General features: G+C 45.4%; 1 protein-coding gene across 4 annotated transcripts in view; it reads left to right on the top strand.

Annotated features, from left to right (window-relative positions):
* Positions 1-19226, top strand: part of LOC144179044 (acetylcholinesterase-like) — a 116391-nt gene that overhangs the window by 81231 nt on the left and 15934 nt on the right. The window contains exons 3-4 of one of the 4 annotated variants that reach the window (XM_077707220.1): positions 10965-11025; positions 11891-11987. The exons of 1 other annotated variant lie outside the window; for it this stretch is intronic. The gene's annotated coding sequence lies outside the window, so the exon portion shown is untranslated. Of the gene's footprint in view, positions 1-10964; positions 11026-11890; positions 11988-12221; positions 12441-19226 lie in introns of those variants that run through there. 2 more of the 4 variants (XM_077707221.1, XM_077707223.1) reach the window with 2 other exon arrangements.

Below are 19226 nucleotides of genomic sequence, written 5' to 3' on the forward strand. Positions count from 1 at the left end.
CGATTCCGCTCGTCCATGCCGTTGGTATATCGCGACTAAAAGCGCAGAAAAACGCAAAACAAAGAGAAGGACTACACAGTTTTTTCTGCGCTTTTAGTCACTTTGTCCCTATACCAACATGCCCACTTGTCCACTTGCCCAACATGCTGTTGGTGCCGCTGGCCACATCTGTCTACCCGATGTCTGTATTGCCGTTGTTTCTGACGATGCGTGCCACGTTATCTCTATCTTCTGCCGCTACTCTGAAGTGTTCACTGGAGCTTTTTGTCACCCGCCAACTTCGCTCAGCCGGCCATCTAAACCAACCGAGACAAACAACTCTTAAAAAAAATTGAGCAGGCAGAAAAATTTTGCGCTGGAGGGACATGCGGCGTTAGTCCCATGATTCCTTCGCAAGAGCGGGAGGTCAGCGGAAAGCCCGCACCACGCAGCCCCGCGCTGCTACGGTACTCAAAATACCCGGAACTGCTACGGCTGCTACTAGCGCCGATCGTATGATGGTCGTACTAAATAGGGAGTTTTGTATAGCGCTGTCTGCCTTTGCGTACGCTTAACGTTAAATTTTTGCGGCATGCTACGCCGGCACCGCGCGGAGAGTTTCAGTACAACGTTTCGTCGGTTTTGCTGGGCGACACTCATCAGGCCGAATGGGCACCCGGAATTTTGCACAACTACCCAACCAGCAGAACCAAACGCCGTCCAATTAGTATTGAATGCAAAAGACAAACGTGCACAGCATGACAGACATATTCTCCTACACAAGTACGCTCTAGCGGAAGCACTGGAGCCCGAGGTTACTTTTCGTTTTGGCGATCGGTTTTGGCGATCGCACACAACGCGCAGAACCAAAGTACTGGGCTTCAGGCATAAAGTTTCTACGACTCGAAAACACCCAGAAATATATTTCGAACAAACGCGACGTGACGACGTAACTGCTTGCACTGCGAGGCGGAAACACAATAATAAAATGCGATCTTGTGCCTCCAGCTCGTCGCAAACATCGCACTCACTTCACGCGATTTGCGGGGTCGAGCAGCAAGTCACTTCACTCTGGCGCAAGCCGACAAGGCCACACACTGGGTTGAGTCGTCGCTAGTGATAACTAACTGCGAACTCGCAGGAGCCCACCGTCACCTTCCACCGTGAGGCGAACGCGTCAACAGCACACACATAGCATCGGACGCCAGCCTGCAAGAGCTTTGTTCGGTGAGTCAGCGAAGACACGTTAGTTTCGCTCACCGCTAGAGGAAAGGGCAAAGCACAGGACCTGTTTAAAAGAAGACAGGAGCAAAAAACGTGTTCTTTAAGAATTGCTGCTCACAGAGGAACGAAAACGTTGAGGTGATTCGCTCTCCCTGCAGCCATGTTGTACCATGTTGTAAACACAGGGACACGCAATCTTCTCAACGTACGCTCGCTATTTTGCGGAAATAACGTATATATCACGAACGTACGCCAAGCACAAAAATACCGTAGCGTACTGCGCATGCGCAGTGTAGCGGCGTAAGGGAATAACGTACGCGATTTCTTTACGTAGTCCTCTGTACGATATACTAGAACTCTATAATGTCTGTCTCGCCAGTCGCACGTCTGAGCCTCCTCCGACGAGCACACGACGCCAAAAGCGGTCCTATGCGACCGTCGTCACGACTGCAGTCGTATGCGCATCGTTTGTTGTTTACGCTCATGCGTTTTGCGCTGTACTGGGACTTAGCAGATATTGCCAACTCCCGATGTACCAACTGTGCCTGTGACCGTTTTGGTGTGGTCAGCGCTGATACTTCTGTTGCTCAAGATATGGCCAAGAAAATTCAGTTCATCGAAGGCGAATCGGCATTTATGGGGCCTTCCATTTTGAAATCCTGTAGAACTGCTCGGAGATGTTTCGAGTGGGCATTGAAGGTGCCTCACAAGATGACGACGCCGTCTGAATACACTATGCAATTTTGCTTTTTCAGGTCGGTTATCATGGTGTTCATTACTCGCTGCAAGCCGCCGGCGCCATACAGAGCCGGAATGACATCACTTTGAACTCGTAAAATACGTCTGCAGTGAAAAACGCTATTTTTTTTCTTATTGAAGGTGTTGCGTAGCGGCCGGAAAATGATACGAGCCATGATGAAAGAAGATGCGACATATTCACAAATCCGTCACGAGAGAGCCGGCGCAGGCTCGATGCTCCACACAGCTTCCTCTTCGTTGGAGTTTGGGCCTGGAGTGCCATGGTGCGTTGTTCTCCTCGTCCTCTACTCGTGATATTGTCCCCAGCTCTAGTGCAACCGTCTCGGTAAAGGCCGCAGTAAAAGGACGGGTGCGGCGAGGATGCGAGATGTGAGCAAAATAACGAGTGCAAAAGGCCCTGCCGCCGTAGACGATGATGATGACACCGGGGAGCACCGGCCCCGGAAAACCAATGCCTGTCCTGGCAACAATAAATTTCGAAGACCCTTGGAGATACACCGAAGAACTGGAAAGGGAGCGTCATCACCATAGGATCACGTCACGGATAATCACGTCGGCAGGTCTCGGTGTGTCATAGTCAGGGGTAAGGGCGCGTCCATGTTTCACCGGGGTGGAGTGTGCTGGCACGACCCAAGAGCCCTGAAGCGATTGTTTCAGGAGTCGAAACAGGGTGAAGAGAGGGTGAAGGCAGAGGCAGGATGAGAATGAACACCGCATCCTCCACCAAAAATGTGCTGGCTAAGTGTCGACCACACGCCGGATCTAGAAGACTTCGTGGCCCTGAACCTACAGCGCACGTAGACGACACAGATAAAGACGAGGAGTGCTACCACGCAGTCACTCTGACGTGCTGCACGTACGATACCGGTGCCTGTTGAACGGCCTGGCACTCACTGTAGGATTGTCCCGGCCTGGCACCACAGAAGAACAAGCACAACAGTCCCGGCGTTACCTTATTGGAGGAAGGTACAACCTCACCCTCTCACCTAGATGCAGCAAGCACGACCCTTTCTGTGTGGGAGTTCGTGCGCGAGGCAGACCTGACCGGACAAATGTGACAGCCATCCCATTCCCCTTTCCTGTTTCCCTCTTCCCCAACTAGGCTACAAAGAGATGTAACCCAGTAATAAAGGTTAATTCATTCACAAATAGGCCATGAAACAGGCCGAGCAGGTTGCCCGCCCACGTAGCTTCGTCTTCGTAGGAAGTTGAGCTTACAATGCTGTGCAGCACGGCACCCTTCTCAGTCGTCCCGTACAGTATATTCACAACGATGCGAACAACGTGCAAGAAACTTGTGCTGATTTTTACGCATAAAAGTTGTTTTAAGTGCACGAACTAAAATTACGGGTAACAACGTATAAGAACGTTTTGGGAACTCATAAGTATTATATATCTCGTGCCTAATTTTTTTTATAAGAACGAGAATATGACTGATATTGTCGAGTCGTATCCTTTGAAATTATTCGAGGTAATCACGAAAACATTGTTATGTTAAATCTTCTTTTTTGTAGCGCATTTTCTGAAAATAATGGAGACGTCGTACTTTGTGCTCTCTCTCTCTCTCTCTCTCTCTCTCTCTCTCTCTCTCTCTCTCTCTCTCTCTCTCTCTCTCTCTCTCTCTCTCTCTCTCTCTCTCTCTCTCTCTCTCTCTCTCTCTCTCTCTCTCTCTCTCTTCATTTAATTTATATATGTGTGAGTAGATTGTTTTAAGAGTGTGTGAGAACGGGAGAGATGACTTCAGAGCGTTATGAATGTCTAGATTTGGTGAGTAACGTCTGCTACGTGAGTTGTTCTGATGTATCTCCCTAATCTCTTTTCATTTTTACGTACATGTGCAAAGGTGTGTATTCTTGTTTTCAGTAAAATCTAATGAAACGCGTTTTGTGACTTTGTGATGCTAACATTCGTCTTTTTCGGGGCACCAGACGTACTTTATACTTCACCATTGCTTTCTTGAAATTTTTATCAATTAAATCCACTACTGTTGTTGTCTTTATAGGAACTTAAAACCAAGCGAGGCACTTGTACGCGCAATTTCTCCCAAACCGCGAGCTTTTTTTTTTCGAAAACTTCCCGCTGGAACAACATTTGTAACGAAATATAATTGGACGTCATGGCCTACGGGTTCTTTCTAGAATTACGAAAAAATTCGCCAGATGTGTTCGAAACGTACAAAATAAAGGGCGTTTTAAAATCGACCTTCGTTATAAGCCGAGGTGTGTAGATCACATTTATTTTAGATGTATACGGGGAACGTGAATGTCTTACCCCGTGGATGAGGTTGCGTGCCAGAGAAAGCGTGTTTTTCGGGAACCTGTACTGCGGCTTTTATATTTTGACAGTTCCGCGGTTGGAAAGTCAGACCGCCCAGTGAAAGGACGGGATGGAGCAACCCGCTCTCGCCTTGGGTGCAATGACTTCAGCTCTCTTGATATAGATGACCTTCTGGGCTATTCCGGGTTTAGTGACCGCTACGATCAATAATCCTTTGCGTCGTCCAGGAGCAGTGGACCGCAGAGACGCTTCGCCCATGCAACTAACTGCAGCGTGGTGAAATTATGGCTATATTAACGCGCGGGAACACATGGTAGCGATGATGCTATACTATCCAGTTGTGGACAAAGGAATTGACTTTCCGTCAAAGTAAGGGCACAGTGCTGCGCGCGTTTTCCTTGTTCTTTCATGTTTTCCTCGACCGAACGTGATTACTGGTGCCACTTTTTTTCCTTGAAAGACGATATGCAGAGTTGCGGGACTTCCGGGCCTGCCTTCCGGTAGTCGATGTCAATCTCCCGAAATAGATTTACGATGAGAGCCCGTGCGTTGCACACACACCCCCAAATCACCATCACGTGGATGTTATCATAATTGTATTCTTCTTTCTCGCTGCTTCGTAAGTGGAGACTGTGCACGTATATAAAAAAATCAAATGCCCTTTATTAAGAGAAAAATAGGTAAAACTCAAAGCCTTCTCCAATGCAACCTGAGTCAAAGTCAAAGTCCAGAATCCAAACCGCTCTGGTCGTGTTGAAATGGCGAAGTCCTTCAGCGGACCTTGAAAAACCATTTTCCTCTGGAAGCACGTGGAAAATTTCTTTTTCCACGTGGAATTTTCTCTTTTGTCTCTTGTCAATCTCTGTATTGGGCAGAACGCCTTCTCTTTTTACGAAACAAAAACACTCCACGCAAAGTAATAACGCAGAAGAGATATTTGGTTATTTTCCCATGGTTATCGGCTCGTTAAATCATTCACAGCGTTCCTAGAGAGGGTATTCAGGAAGCGTGATTGGGGTAGGGCAGGCATACACGTAAATAAAGAATATTGGAGCTACTTGAGACTGGCGGATCCCATCGTCTTGTTCAGTGATTCGAAAGAATACCCGCAAAGACTGCTTCAGTGGCTGTAACAACAACGCGTCACCCTAAAATTAAAGGGACTCTGCAACACTTCCGACAAATGCTTTCACTCTTTTCTTGCCGTCTTGAAGCACTGCGAAAGCCAGATTCTTTCTAAAGTGGCAAGCGAATGCGTTCATTGCTGCATCTGTAAGAGAGCCGGCCATTAGCTACTACGCTGTAATGCCGTAATTCCAGCGGTCGAAGAACACCAAGACAGGGCAAGAAACAACAATCTTCTGAGCAAGTTTATAAGTTATCTGATGGGCCTAGAACAGTCATTTTTGGCTGGGCTATTTTTTAACCGCCTATTCTGAATACTGGATGTGCTGGTCCACTACGTTCAGCGAGCATTTAAGATTTCGAAAAGACTTGAAAAAGGCGTTTCAGGGTCAAATAAGATGAACACAAAATTATTATAGAACAGGCACGGAGGAAGCGCCCATTTCAATCTAGGCAATTAAGTACTACACGAGGGAAGTAAATATAGCTATCATGGGAGTTGTGAGTGCCGATACAAACCACTGGATGAAAATCAGGAGTAGAATTACTGCTGTGAATCGAGTACTGCTAGGCTACTTCTGCCACTAAATAGAAAGATATACAACCAATGCGTGCTCCCGTTGATTACTTTAGGGGCCAAAACATGGGCGCTTACTAAGAACCGTGAAAGCAAACTTAGGTCGGCCCAGCGAACTACGGAAACAAGAATATAGGAGTAACGCTAAGAGATACGAACCAAGTGTTTCGGATTAGAAATTTAACTCGAGTATCCCAGCTTAAATCAGTGGAGTCGTGTGAAGAACTGACACAGGGTGGTCTACCAGAGTAACGGAGGGGCCATTGAGGGACGGGACGAGAAGTAGGGAAGGGCGACTACTCAATGTAAGGATGATACAAAAAGTTTTGGTGCCAAAGATTGGATGCGGAAAACGCAGGATAGGACCAGTTGGAAGTCAGTGGGAAGCCTGCATCCTGAAGTGCACACAAAAATAGGCTGATGGGGATGATCAGCTTTCTACGCGGTAAAATGTTATGGAAACCGCCGTAAACAAGAGGCGTAATGGTTTCCATGAGCATGGCCGCACGAAACATCTTTACTAATGACATACCCGGCCGCTTGCCATCTCAGCGGAATGAGCATGCCCTCTTGCCTGCGGTCAGGCGCACCGGCATATCGGGGACTTGTTACGGATATCTAGGATTTGCAACGGCCAAAAAGACTTGGAAGAATGCACGACTGAACACTGTAAAGCCATGAAATGTCTGTTCCGTCGGAAGAAGGGTCTCTATACGGACTCTATACGGAGTAGGTGAGCGACACGAGGTCACTCACGGGATCGGTATAGTTCAAAGCAACGGTCGATGCTTCAAGCAACACGTAACAGGCAACGAACGTATGACCAACATAACGGTTCTCCAAAAAGTGTCGATGAAGTTCTGTTGTGTTACCAAGGGCAACGCGTCAGCTGGCACCATGCTTCGACTGCACTACAGGTTGCCTCGACTCCGTGAAAATTATTTTTACAAAACAATGTAAGTCTACGCATCTAAAGTAATATAAGTACACAGCAGAACCCCGCTCTATAAATCTTTTTAGCCAAGTAGAGTGTTCCCTGCCGCGACAGATTCAGTATAAGCGGATTCGTCCGAACGTTCACCTCAGCCAAGAAATTTGCCAACTCGAACATTTGTAAGTCCACCCTCATTCGAAACAAACGTAGAATATTCTGCTACATGACCTTGAAAGGACATGTGTAAAAGTATTTGCTGTATCCCACAAACGCGTCCTGGATTCTTATCGTCACATCCTGCCTTTTTTCAGCGTGCAGAGAGCTCACCGCTCTCGCAATCAAGACGAAGAAAAGTCAAGTTTACGTTCTGTTTGGGCAGGTGGAAACACTCTTTCTCAACTTTTTACTTCAGATGGGAACCTGCCTTCTGGTGAAACTATTGGGCGAGTTTTACTCTACCAGTGGCCATCATATTGCCTTGACCCTACGAGCGTAAGAACCGAAATGAGCTAGCGACTCCAGCTGAAACAAATATAATTCCTTCGGAGATCACCGCAGATATCAATGGAATCAGTTCCAAAACCATAACCAAAGCCTGGCAGTGTTCACTATATCCAGCCTACAGGGACTCAGCATCTAGGACGTTCCTCAGTGTTCCTGGGTAAGCCGCCCTCTCGAAGACAGAAACATAGTAACGCGTTAGGCCCCTGGTGAAATTATAAGCGAGTATGCCCAGCTACAAAAGCTCTATTGACTTTTCTGCGAAATACAGGTCTTCATCAGAGACTCTAACAAGGTTACATAAGCATTGACATCACCGTAATCATAGTCATGATCATCCCATTCATTCAGTTTTCTGATACATCTGGTGTAGCAAGCTAGGCGCCTTTGTCAGGCGAACCTTCACAGTACAATTAAAGTGTCTCTCTCTCTCTCTCTCTCTCTCTCTCTCTCTCTCTCTCTCTCTCTCTCTCTCTCTCTCTCTCTCTCTCTCTCTCTCTCTCTCTCTCTCTCTCTCTCTCTCTCTCTCTCTCTCTCTCTCTCTCTCTATCTCTCTCTCTCGCTCTCTCACTCTCTCGCTCTCTCACTCTCTCGCTCTCGTTCTCTCGCTCTCTCTCTCTCTCCCTCTCTCTCTCGCTCTGTCTCTCTCTCTCTCCCTCTCTCTATCTCTCTCTCCCTTGCTGTCTTTCTCTCTCTCCCTCGCTGTGTTTTACTAAATTCAGGTACTTTTCCACAACAGACATAGAAACTTCGACAAAACCGGTCCTTTCGTTTCTTGTATTGGGTGGGGGAAATTTTAAATCCGGAAACCATATAACTATCTCCCACTGTCATTTTGTTTGTGTATAAGCAGGTCTGCCAAAGAGGATGCAGTCCGCAGCAAAAGAGCCGCATTACTGGAGTCCGATGCGAGGACTCCGCTGCAAAGTTAACTAGAAAATCGCAGTTTGATACACCCGAGACACAACTTGGAAAACTTCCGTGAACTGTGATTACCATGCATGAAGAAAGGGGTGATCGGTGAAAGAGCCCATACAGCATTTTATACCCTCTCCCCCCCCCAAAAAAAAAAAAAAAAAGAACCAGAGCGTCGATCGCTACATGTTACAACCACCGTAAACGCTCAATAACCCTAATGCCTTGACCTACCGCGTGCTTACTCTTCGCAGAAATGTTGCCCAACTTTTTTGTGTGCAACTGGCATCCTCGTTTTCGGGTCAACCTCGAATCTAACGGCATTAGCCTTTAAAATTCGAAGCGTAATGGCCTCAGCAAGTTACTTGCCTTGTTTTCCTTTCTATTTTCTTTGGAAAGACGTCTGCATTGACTGTGGTGATTTCGACTCCGTTCTTTTTTTTTTTTTTTTAACACGATAGTCTACTCTGGCTCCCTGTTGTTATTCCACAAATGAGCCTTGGCGGATAATCTAAATTAAATTGATCTGTTTCCGCATCTTACTAAACGTAAAAGTACCTAGCCGAGGGTGGCAACCTTCTTGTAAATAAAAGTACACGCGGGATTGGTTTTTACGATGGCAAACAAAAAAAAAACGCTATAAAAATGCCGCGGAAAGAGGTGGGATAAAAGCAAACACAAAAATCAAGGATTTAGAATTGAGCTGTTCCAAGCATAAAAATAAAAAGGATTCAACAGATTGCGCGGAGGAGGGTGAACGCGGGAAATTTGAATTGAATTAAGCAAACCTCCGTTGTATCCGTTTGGGGAGGAGCAAGAGAAGAAAAGAAGAGCGTGAGGCGTGGCAGAAGGAGAGAGAAGAGTCTATTTCGTAGTGGGGGCAGCAGACGACAATTAAAGATGAGAGTCTTTCTTGGGCTACCTAAACGGGAAAAGTTGGTCTGTCTGTCTCTATGTCTGTCTGTCTGTCACTCGATTCGGCCAGCCGGCCAAAGCAATACACATGCTGCGCAATAGTCTTATATACTCACAGCCAAATCTAAACGTCCAAGTCCGGTGGCAATGTCCATACTTGCCAACATTGTTGAACAAGAAGACATGACGCAAATATAAGGCAGAAAATCAATACATAGGTGACATTTGCAGTGTTCCTTTATTACAAAATTCACGGATGCTTGGTTTTTGCAATAGCAAATAAAATACTACATCAACTGCAAAAACCCTCGCCTGCTGTTGCCCGCGCTACCTGGCGGCGTTTAAAAAAAATCAAACGGCAACAGCAACAAAAGGTTCCACTGATTGGTTTTGCGTTCCGCTTTGAACGCTCGTGGAGTAGGGCAACGGGGTTCTATAAACGTTGTAGTCGGGTGCCTCGATTCACGCGCGTCTCCACCGTACGGCAGCGCTGGCATGGAGGCACCCGGCCTGGAGCAGTGGAACGTGGTAAATTTAAATTGATTTGAGCAAACCTGTAGTGTGCTACAGTGAAACCCGTTTATAGCGAACTGCACTATGCACCGCGATATGTTCGATATATCCAATAGTTCGATATAGCCGAACACGCCTATGACGAGCTTATTGTTACGAGTTCCCATTGCGCGGTAGCCCCCCCCTCCTCAACTCCACCATCCCCGCATGCAGAAACGAACACAGTAAAGTAGCCAGTAACCATACCCAAAATAATCCATTTATTGCAACTAATAAAGCTTCTTTCCGCCTTAACTGCCTACTTTGCAAAAAAAAAAAAAAAAAGCGGTGATTTTTGTTTTCACTTTCGTTTTGGCGGCTAGCATAGCATTCTCTACACGAAACATTGTTTGGAGCAGTACGAGTCTGCGTTCTCCAAAATCTAGGAAGCATTGGCGGAGCACATCGACTGCCGAAAGCGCTTCAGTATAAGCATCGGACGGCTTTCACTCGCGACATCATTGGCAACGTTGGCTAACTCTTCCCACAGTTCACCGATGCTGCTGTCTTGGTCCGGACTCGCTGACTGGGCGGGTTCCGTCGTTAGTCCCACGCGTCGGAAATAGTTACGGAAAGTGTCGGCCGTCACGTCGCTCTGTGCAAGGCGCAATGTCCCAGTCGCGGTTCTTGCTCCGTGGTCGCGGCCAATCCACATCTCAATCGCCGCTCCGAGAACATGCATTTCGGCGGCCATTCTAGGCACGCGGAGTTCGATATATCAGATGTGAAATTCGTTATAAAGAATATGTTTCCCATGTATTTCCGTAACTGAATTTTTTTTGTTCGATATATAGCATAGTTCGCTCTATCCGGGTTCGTTATAGCCGGGTTTGACTGTATCTTGTAAAAGGCAAGACGGGACAGGAACAGCATGAGAGGTGAGCGGGAAAGAGAAGGGATGCATTTACTTGCCAGGGCGCCAGTCGACTATCGTCTTGCGTGACATTTGCAACGAAAGGAGCAGATACGCGGCCAATTTTTTCTTTCCACGCCATTAGGAGCGAAGTAAGCATTTCCGCAGCTAATTTTGAGTGACACTTATTCATTGCTGAAATGCATGGCTTGCGCCTCTCGGTACCCCGCATTGGTTTTGTTAGAACCCCACATCGCGGTAAGCGGGTGTACATTTTGCTTGTTTTGTTCGTTTCTTCCTTCAATACCTGTCGTTATTTATTTATTGCGTTCACGCTTCCCGCGCCTTCGCAGTGGCGGGCGAGCAGGCGCACGAGCGTACGAGTAGCCACCTTTCTACCGTGCACACCACCGGGTAGGAAAACTCCCTGTGCAAATAAAATTCTCTCTATGAGTATGACTATGACATAGAAATGACGCGTTTCTATTTTCTTTTGTATAAGCAGCGTTTGTTGGAAATGATTTTTCTTGAATTAAAAGCAAATTGTGAGCTGTTATTCGATACATATACAAATACGGAGACACCATATCATTTCAGAAATAGTTTGTAACGATTAAAAGGGGAACTAGATATGGTATGCAATTACTAAAATGGCAAATTCCGAACCATCTAAATTGCTATCCAGCATTTCTGGATATAATAGAGAGTCTTTGCTTACCTTCAGAACACTAAGTAATATAGTAAAATATATATCCTCTAGCAATCGTAATTTTTGTGTACATTTTGTTTTTGCTCTCTTCAATCCTAAAGAGTATGTGCTTCCTTGGGCCTTAATTGTTATGTGTCATGTTCGCGATGTATGTGTTGACCACTAATTCTGTCATTTTCCGTTATATTGCCTTATCGTGTTCGATACTCTGCATGTGTTTTTTTTTATTTTATGCGTGTGATATTTTGCAATATGTTTGAAAATTTGATATTTGATTTGAAATATAATTTGATATAATGTGTTTTGAGCGTTTCAAATTTTCCAATATGTTTTTAAGGACGTTGCGCTCAAGTTGTCTGGTGCGTGTACTGTCTGGTGTCAAAGGCCCAGTCAGGTGGCTCTCAGTGCCGCCTGTCGCCTTGGCAACCAAGACAAACCGCTATTGAACGTTGTTTTCTCAATAAGCAATAAACAATAAACACTTCTTGCCGTTTTTTTTTTCGTTTTTTACGGTACCTTTTCTCACAGGAGCGACACAACTCTTAACTTTTCTCTTCTTCGCTCTCGCAGGACGACCTCAGTGTTGGCGTTAGTAAAACCGCCGACTTAGAGCCTTTCTACTTCCTCTCGCTTCAAACGGCCCCATCGCCCATCCACGAACCCTTCGGTGAGTGAGAGGAACCGAATGAAAGAGTGAATTGAGAACGCAAAAGTTGTTAGCCCGGCGGTGGGGCCAGACGCAACTTCTCCCCTCCTCTTCCGCAGCTCGTTCTATGCACTGTCAGTGTGGGTAGTAGTGGCAGCCGAGGGGGAGAGGGGGGAACGGCCGAGGGATGACGCCGACAGGAGCATTGCGGAAGGGAAAGTTGTCCGGTGGCTCCGGTTCGGCCAGCGGTGCCCGCGGTCACAAAAGTGCGCCCGGACGCGCGGATTCGGTACATATGCGGCACTGAGCGAGCCACGGAACGGGGAAGGAAGCACTCGCGCGCACGCACATCGTGGCCGAAATAAGCGCCGCTCCATACAGCGCCGCTGAGCAGTTTGCTTTGTCGCCCGCGTCCACCCGGTTCGGCCGCATCCAGGACGCTCCCTCCTTCTCCAAGGACTCGCGCCGCGCACGGTGAGGATCGACTTTCCCGGCTTTGCTTTCACTCGAATCTCCCGCCGAGATGGGCGCGGTCTTGTAAAGCGCGGGCACGCGCTGTGCCTCAGCAACGTTCTCCATACGGACCCGATCTCTAAGCCGGAACTTAAGAAAGGTAATCTTGGAAGTAGGCTTCCTCTATTGACTTTACCTCTGAACGTACGTTTACGGTTCAGTCAGCGAATTTTTTTTAAGGCGATATCACTTATCAACACTCCAGTAATATTTTCACGCACGAGGCCTAAACTTGCAAAGCGGACATATGGTCCGGAAGCAAATTCAAGATGACTTACAAGCTGTTCCCTTCTGCTAGGTACAAGTTATATCATTTTGGTAAGCGAAGTTTGTTACAACAGACTATTCAAATGTTGGCTTTTATCGGCACTATTCTGAAACTGCTAAGCTCGGCGGCTCCTTAAGCGCAGAGCGGAAAACGCAGCCTGTTGCGAAAGATGTTATCTTTACGGGAAGCATTTTTTCGCTGTTACGCATGCCAGTGGGTCCGATAAGTTTCAGTTTTTCTTTCTCTTTAATTACTGCGTATTCCTGCCCCTAAGGGCCCACAAACCAGTTGCCAGCCTCTGTGACCCCGATTGTAGTTAGGCATGCGTTAATACAACGCTCATTTTTCTTATTCTGCATTTTTTTTTGTTGTTCTTGTTGTCCGTGAAGGCATACTTCTTCCGCAAGTTATGCGATAACCGCAGTGCTACCAGGCTTGCTGACTTCAAGGCATAAATACTGATACGCGATAGCAAACGCAGTTAGTGAATTCATTTCCTTCGGTAGAGGGTCAGGAACAGTAGACGTAAACGCGTGGTGATTTATGGTAACAAATGGTTTTAACAACTCTTTTTCTAACTTTAAAAAATGCCTTTCTAAAAGAAACAATAGCGGGAGTTTGTGAAAGGGGCAACCGGAAAACGCCACATAATTACAGAATAGGGAGAACGTAGATCTGTTATTGCTTAAAAGGATGTCCGTACGCATGCCTGACCGCTTACTTGAAAAACTCTTTAAAAGCGACACCGCTGTCTCCCCTTTTGCCATAACATACCGTGAAGGCGCAAATTAAGGGTGCTTTCATAGAGAACGTTTCGGTATGTCATAGAGATAACTCGTGGTATTATTTTCTGCCAGCATGACAGACAGACAGATCGATACTTGGTCGTTGACCGGGAAGGACAAAAGGGTATTCTTGGTCACACATAAAGAGTACAAAGCCGGCAGCTAAAGGTACAGATACTAGAACAACGAGTGTATATTACCTGACGAGGCGAACGGTGCTAATTCGTTTGCGTACAAAGATGACTGAAGTCCCGGAACAGTGGCAACTTTGTTGAGTAGCACATTAAACAGAACAGGAGGCCGGACGGAGCCTTGCGGTAAACCTGAACAATAGAGAATTAATGGGCAGTCTGCTGGCACATGCAGGCAAAAAGCTGATGGTATATGATAACAATGAGAATTACGATGCTGATTATTATTATTATTATTATTATTAGTAGTAGTAGTAGTAGTAGTAGTAGTAGTAGTAGTAGTAGTAGTAGTAGTACTAGTAGTAGTAGTAGTATAGTAGTAGTAGTAGTAGTAGTATTCTTTAACTTAACGGTGGTACCGAAAGCCAACATTGCTTTGCAAGGGAGGACAAGTAGCAGCTATGCCATCATTTCTTGTCACGTTTTCCTGTGCATTTTAACGAAGTTTGTACCGACTAGCACTACTGATGACTGGCTCTGTTACCCAACTCGACATGGACATTTTAAAAGTAAAAACACGTTAGAGGCGTTTGCACAGGCTACTAATTAAATTACGTTAAATATAGTATAAAGATGCATAACCACGTAATATCACGTACGTAGGCACTCATAATCTATTCTAAAGTCAACGTGACGTGTTTAAGATACAGTACGTCGGCGGTTTTGCAGGATAGAGTTTGTATCACCGCGCGCCCGGATCGGCTGCTCACTCCGGAGCACGCCACGTAGATCTGGCTATGACAAAAGCAGCGGTTTGGGAGATCACCTCTTAGACATTTGGAGTTTGTTCATTCTGTGCTGAATTTTAAGCATTTGTACAAGGAGACATTGTAGGGATACAAAACATACTCAAGCTTTTTCCGGGCCCAAGAGATATCTTGTTACGAATGGACACGTGTAACTCTGTCTTCTATACTCAGTGAGGTACCAACGTGTGGAGTTTTTATATCACGTGACGGATGCGTTCTGCGAACCCCAGTGTCCATTACTAGTGTTCTTGGCTTGGCTGTCGTCTCAAAACCAGGTGCAAATAAGAGCAAAAATCTTGCGAAATCTGAAATCCTGCTTAAAACCTTTGGACGCGAAAAACCTTTCGATTACGGGGGTGGATACTGAGTGATTTTGGAATACTTTTACTAGTCCTTTAATATCATTGAAGGAAAATATCCAAAATTTGGAAGTTTGTTTTTGAACATTCGCAGAATATATTCTAGACGCAAAATCTAGTTGGAAAAACTTAGTGTGAATGTGAAATTAATTGAATACATAATTTCCGAAAAGCGTTTTCATTTTTTTAAAATCTGTAGGGATTAATCTTCTAAGCAAAGCCAATTTTATTATATCTTTAGTTGAGTAATTAGAAAACAGGAAAATAAATTGGATAGCTGTAAGTGCAGATGAGAGGCCATGGCGTTTGTAAGAACTTGTTTAACCGTCCGTGGCGTTTTTCTTTTTGTGTGCGTCGGAAATGTTTTGGAAAGTGTTAATATTATAAAGCTTGCTCTTATGTAATGATGCGAATAGAAATGAGATAATTTTATATCAACCAATTAGCAAACAGCGTGTCTAAGCAAGATCTAATTGTGAAATTTACAAAAAGTCCTAAATAGATTTTTAGTCTTTTGTATCATTAGTTGGGAGGTCCAAAAAGAAATTTTATACACTTTTCGTCCTAAAAGATACTCAGGGATGAATGAAAACACGGTTAACTGTTAAATCCTCATGATAATTGACATCTCTAGAATTTATGAAGTGGTTTACGGATGTCAGGTATGTTAAGCAAAAAACACCATGATGCAACTATACAGTCATGTACGGTCCGGAGTTGTAGAAAAAAGAAGCAGTAGAACCTCTGTGAACATCGTTTTCACCATCGATCGGGAAATTTATCACTTCCACCAAAACAGGCTGCCGCAGAAACCTTTTTGTTCATGTTTACAGACGCATAGATTCTGCATCTAATGCGGTGTCAAATCACTTTAATATATTTTACTGCCCACCCCCAGCTACACCATCAAAACAGCACTTGCATTACTTACTTACTTACTTACTTACTTATTTACTTACTTACTTACATTACTTACTTACCTTCCTACCTACCTACTTACTTACTTACTTACTTACTTACTTACTTACTTTAATGCTGGTGGCATGGTGTTGGTGACCACATGCAAATAATGGTGCGGAAATGATGCTTTAGGGGTCTTAGGGACTGAATATCTGGATACACAAGCAGGCAAGCTTTATTGCTACAGCGATATTCGGTGTTTATGTATACGTATTCATGAGCAACCTAACTACAGGCGCCTTAGCTGTTCAAAGCTACTGTGCCTTTTGCATTGGCAGCATGCTCATGTGTTCAGTTCTAAGCGTAGCTAGGAGAACCCCGGAGGAGTTTTTAGTGTCCAAGTTATGGCGTCGCTTTTTCGAAGTCGATTTCCTCTCACGAGGCCATTTCGTCGCAGAAAGCATTTCTGCCATGACGGTGTACACGAGCGCGAGCTATTTATATGACAACAAATTTCCCAAATGCTAGCACTGGTTGCATGGTTGATTTAGTGCGATGGTTCTAAACCATGCGTGTGCCAAGAACCCCTTTCAGACATGGAAATGATAGGGGGGACCCTACAATAAACTAGATAGATCCGTGCTTCAATGCAAAACAATTCGCACTTACAGCTAAAGTCGCTCACATAATTGTTCAATGCCCGCCTTTTGGGCCTGGATCTTATGCTAATGCGTGTCATATGTATGTATGTATGTATGTATGTATGTATGTATGTATGTATGTATGTATGTATGTATGTATGTATGTATGTATGTATGTATGTATGTATGTATGTATGTATGTATGTATGTATGTATGTATGTATGTATGTATGTATGTATGTATGTATGTATGTATGTATGTATGTATGTATGTATGTATGCATGCATGTATGTATGTATGCATGTATGTATGTATGTACGTATGTATGTGAAAGAAAGCCAGACACTATGCGATGTGCCTGATTAAGGACCCTGACGAGAACGCAAGAATTTTGTTTTTGTAGCTTTTCGCCTATTATCGCTAATTTTAATGAACTACCCAGATTAGTCGTGTATATACGTGAAAAACTTGTAGCGCAAACTAATTTATTGAGCTGTGCCACCAGAGGGCGTCAATTAATACCGCAAAATATTGAATTCGACTTTGCAAAGAACCGCGCAAGAGAAAGAGAGAACGATCCTTAATGAGTCTGGCGATGTTAGCCGAGCTACAATGCTTATCGTGCTACGTCAGATGAATCTGGTGACAGTGATAGAGATGATGGGGATGTTGTTGAAAATATCGATGCTCACGTATGCGTTCAGTCATTTACTGTGCCTGGTCAGGACCTGTGTTCCGCAGGTGCGCGATCAGAGTTTCTGGCGCGCGTAAGGCACAATTGGGGCGTGACCACGGCCCTCACTGGAATGCCCACGGAAAGCGGCAGTAATAAAGACGCTACGAAGGACGCTCTTTGAGCACTGAGCCGCGCACATTCGCAGATCAGGTGCTGCAAGTTTTCGCGTGCATCGCTGTGTGGGCAGAGTGGCAAGGTTGTCTGTGTTGACTTGAAAAGGTGCCGCTTCTCGGCGACATTCAGCGATGTGGTCATGCGATTTGGGTCGGCGCGATCCCCCACTGTTTCTCCACTACGTCCAACCTCAGATTTCAGCTTTGAATGAATAAAATTTAGCCTTAACTGCGTAAAGCAAAAAAAAAAATGGGACATTTGTAAGTGCACGAAGGGAGCCCATTGAATCCGGTATTAAAAGTACCGATGCGAAGGAAACAGTTATCGCTATGCGGGAAAAATTCGCCCGACGCAAATTATTTCTACGTTTCATAACTGTAGTTTACTCGGAGGGAACATACTCTAGTTCATTCACCTTTGAGTGTAGAAAACCAGTCATGAACTGGAGAGGTCAGCCAGAGCAGACAGCTTGGCTTATTACTTCAGATGGTACGGAAAATCTACCTTTGAAAGCAAATGACGCGACCAAATAGTTCGATGGGTGTTCGGCTGCTAGCATTCGTACACCCTGCCACCTACTGGCGTAAACACTCAACAACGACATGAACAGCTTAAAGTAAAAAAAGAAGACACGTTTTATGTTAGAGGTTGCAAAAACATTTAGAATAGCAGCAGGTGAAAAAACATTCTGAGATATTACCGTATACGCAAAGGCGAAAAACGTATTTGTTCGAATGCCGCTCAGGCGGTTTCCTTTTTACAAATTCTCGGCGCTTAGAAATCCGCGAACGACCTACCTGTGGATTTCGCCTGCCCTCGAACTGAAACAATTAGTCCCATCTTCGCCTTAACTTCGGCCTCACCGTTAAAGTAGAGGTCCGCTTAAGCAAACTCACTTGAAAGTTATTTGAGCACCATATACCAGACCACAGTTTCAGCTCAACAGTCCTTGGCTGACCGCAATGTTAACGTGACGCTTCCTTTGAAGGCGCACTGCAGTTACGTCTTACCCTGATAAACACACCCCTTCCACACGCGCACACGCACACAGGTGCGGCGACATCCGCCATATGCGTGAACTGTTTGCGAGCAATGCTCCCATTCAGTCTGTCCCCCCCCCCCCCCCCCTTTCCCGTCATCGCGCTGTTTTTCTTCAGTGGGAAGACTTTCCGCCAGAAGTCTCACGCAAGAATGGCGTGGTAGGTCCACAGGGATAGCGCGCCTGATGTACCATGGCCACAGCGTTTAGCCGATAATGGTCTCGTTAATCGTTTCGTCGAATCCTTTGAGTGGGTGGGAATGATTACTATAAAGTTTCCGTAAGAGCGAAGCTGAACATTTTGGGAAAGGAGAACATTTAATTTATTCGACAATCCCTTTAGAGGAGTTGAGACATCGAGGCGTATTGTTCACGAGCGTATTATTGCCGCTGAATTATCGTCTAATGATGGCGTTGATATAAGGTAGAGATAGAGCGTGTTTTGACCCCGAACGCCACCAGGATTCCTCGTGAACGAGCGCGTTTTATTCCCTGTTCAAACGCGCCGGAAATGATTTTGGCCCCATTTGCGTGCGTACGATTTCAGGTTTCACGGAATAAAGCATTTACAGCTGCCGTGTCAGGAATCTGTTGCCGTTCACGCACGAAATATGAAATGAAAAATGTGTTCTGTTGAAGTGCAAAGTATGGGACCCTGCACAGACAGGCGGTAAAGTATATTTACGACTTCGCACCTCACGAACGCTCCTTGGTCAGCTGAAATTACGGGGTGACTGATACTCTCCCAGGCTTTAAATGACAGTAAACATATTTGTCAATATCATGAAATAATTTTGCGAGGTTAACGGTGTTCATAGTTGCTGAAGTCAGCTTGCACGTATATACTTTATTTTGCAAGAGCGGTGCGCTGAGATGCGCTGTTTTCCTTTCACCACCCTCCTTTCGCGATCTTGAGACGTCATCAGTGACGAAAATTTCCCAATTCCGCCAGGCAGAATAGAGT

This window comes from Haemaphysalis longicornis, unplaced genomic scaffold, assembly GCF_048455015.1.
Source record: "Haemaphysalis longicornis isolate Haplotype H1 unplaced genomic scaffold, Haemaphysalis longicornis Haplotype H1 scaffold_4, whole genome shotgun sequence".
Lineage (NCBI taxonomy): Eukaryota > Metazoa > Arthropoda > Arachnida > Ixodida > Ixodidae > Haemaphysalis > Haemaphysalis longicornis.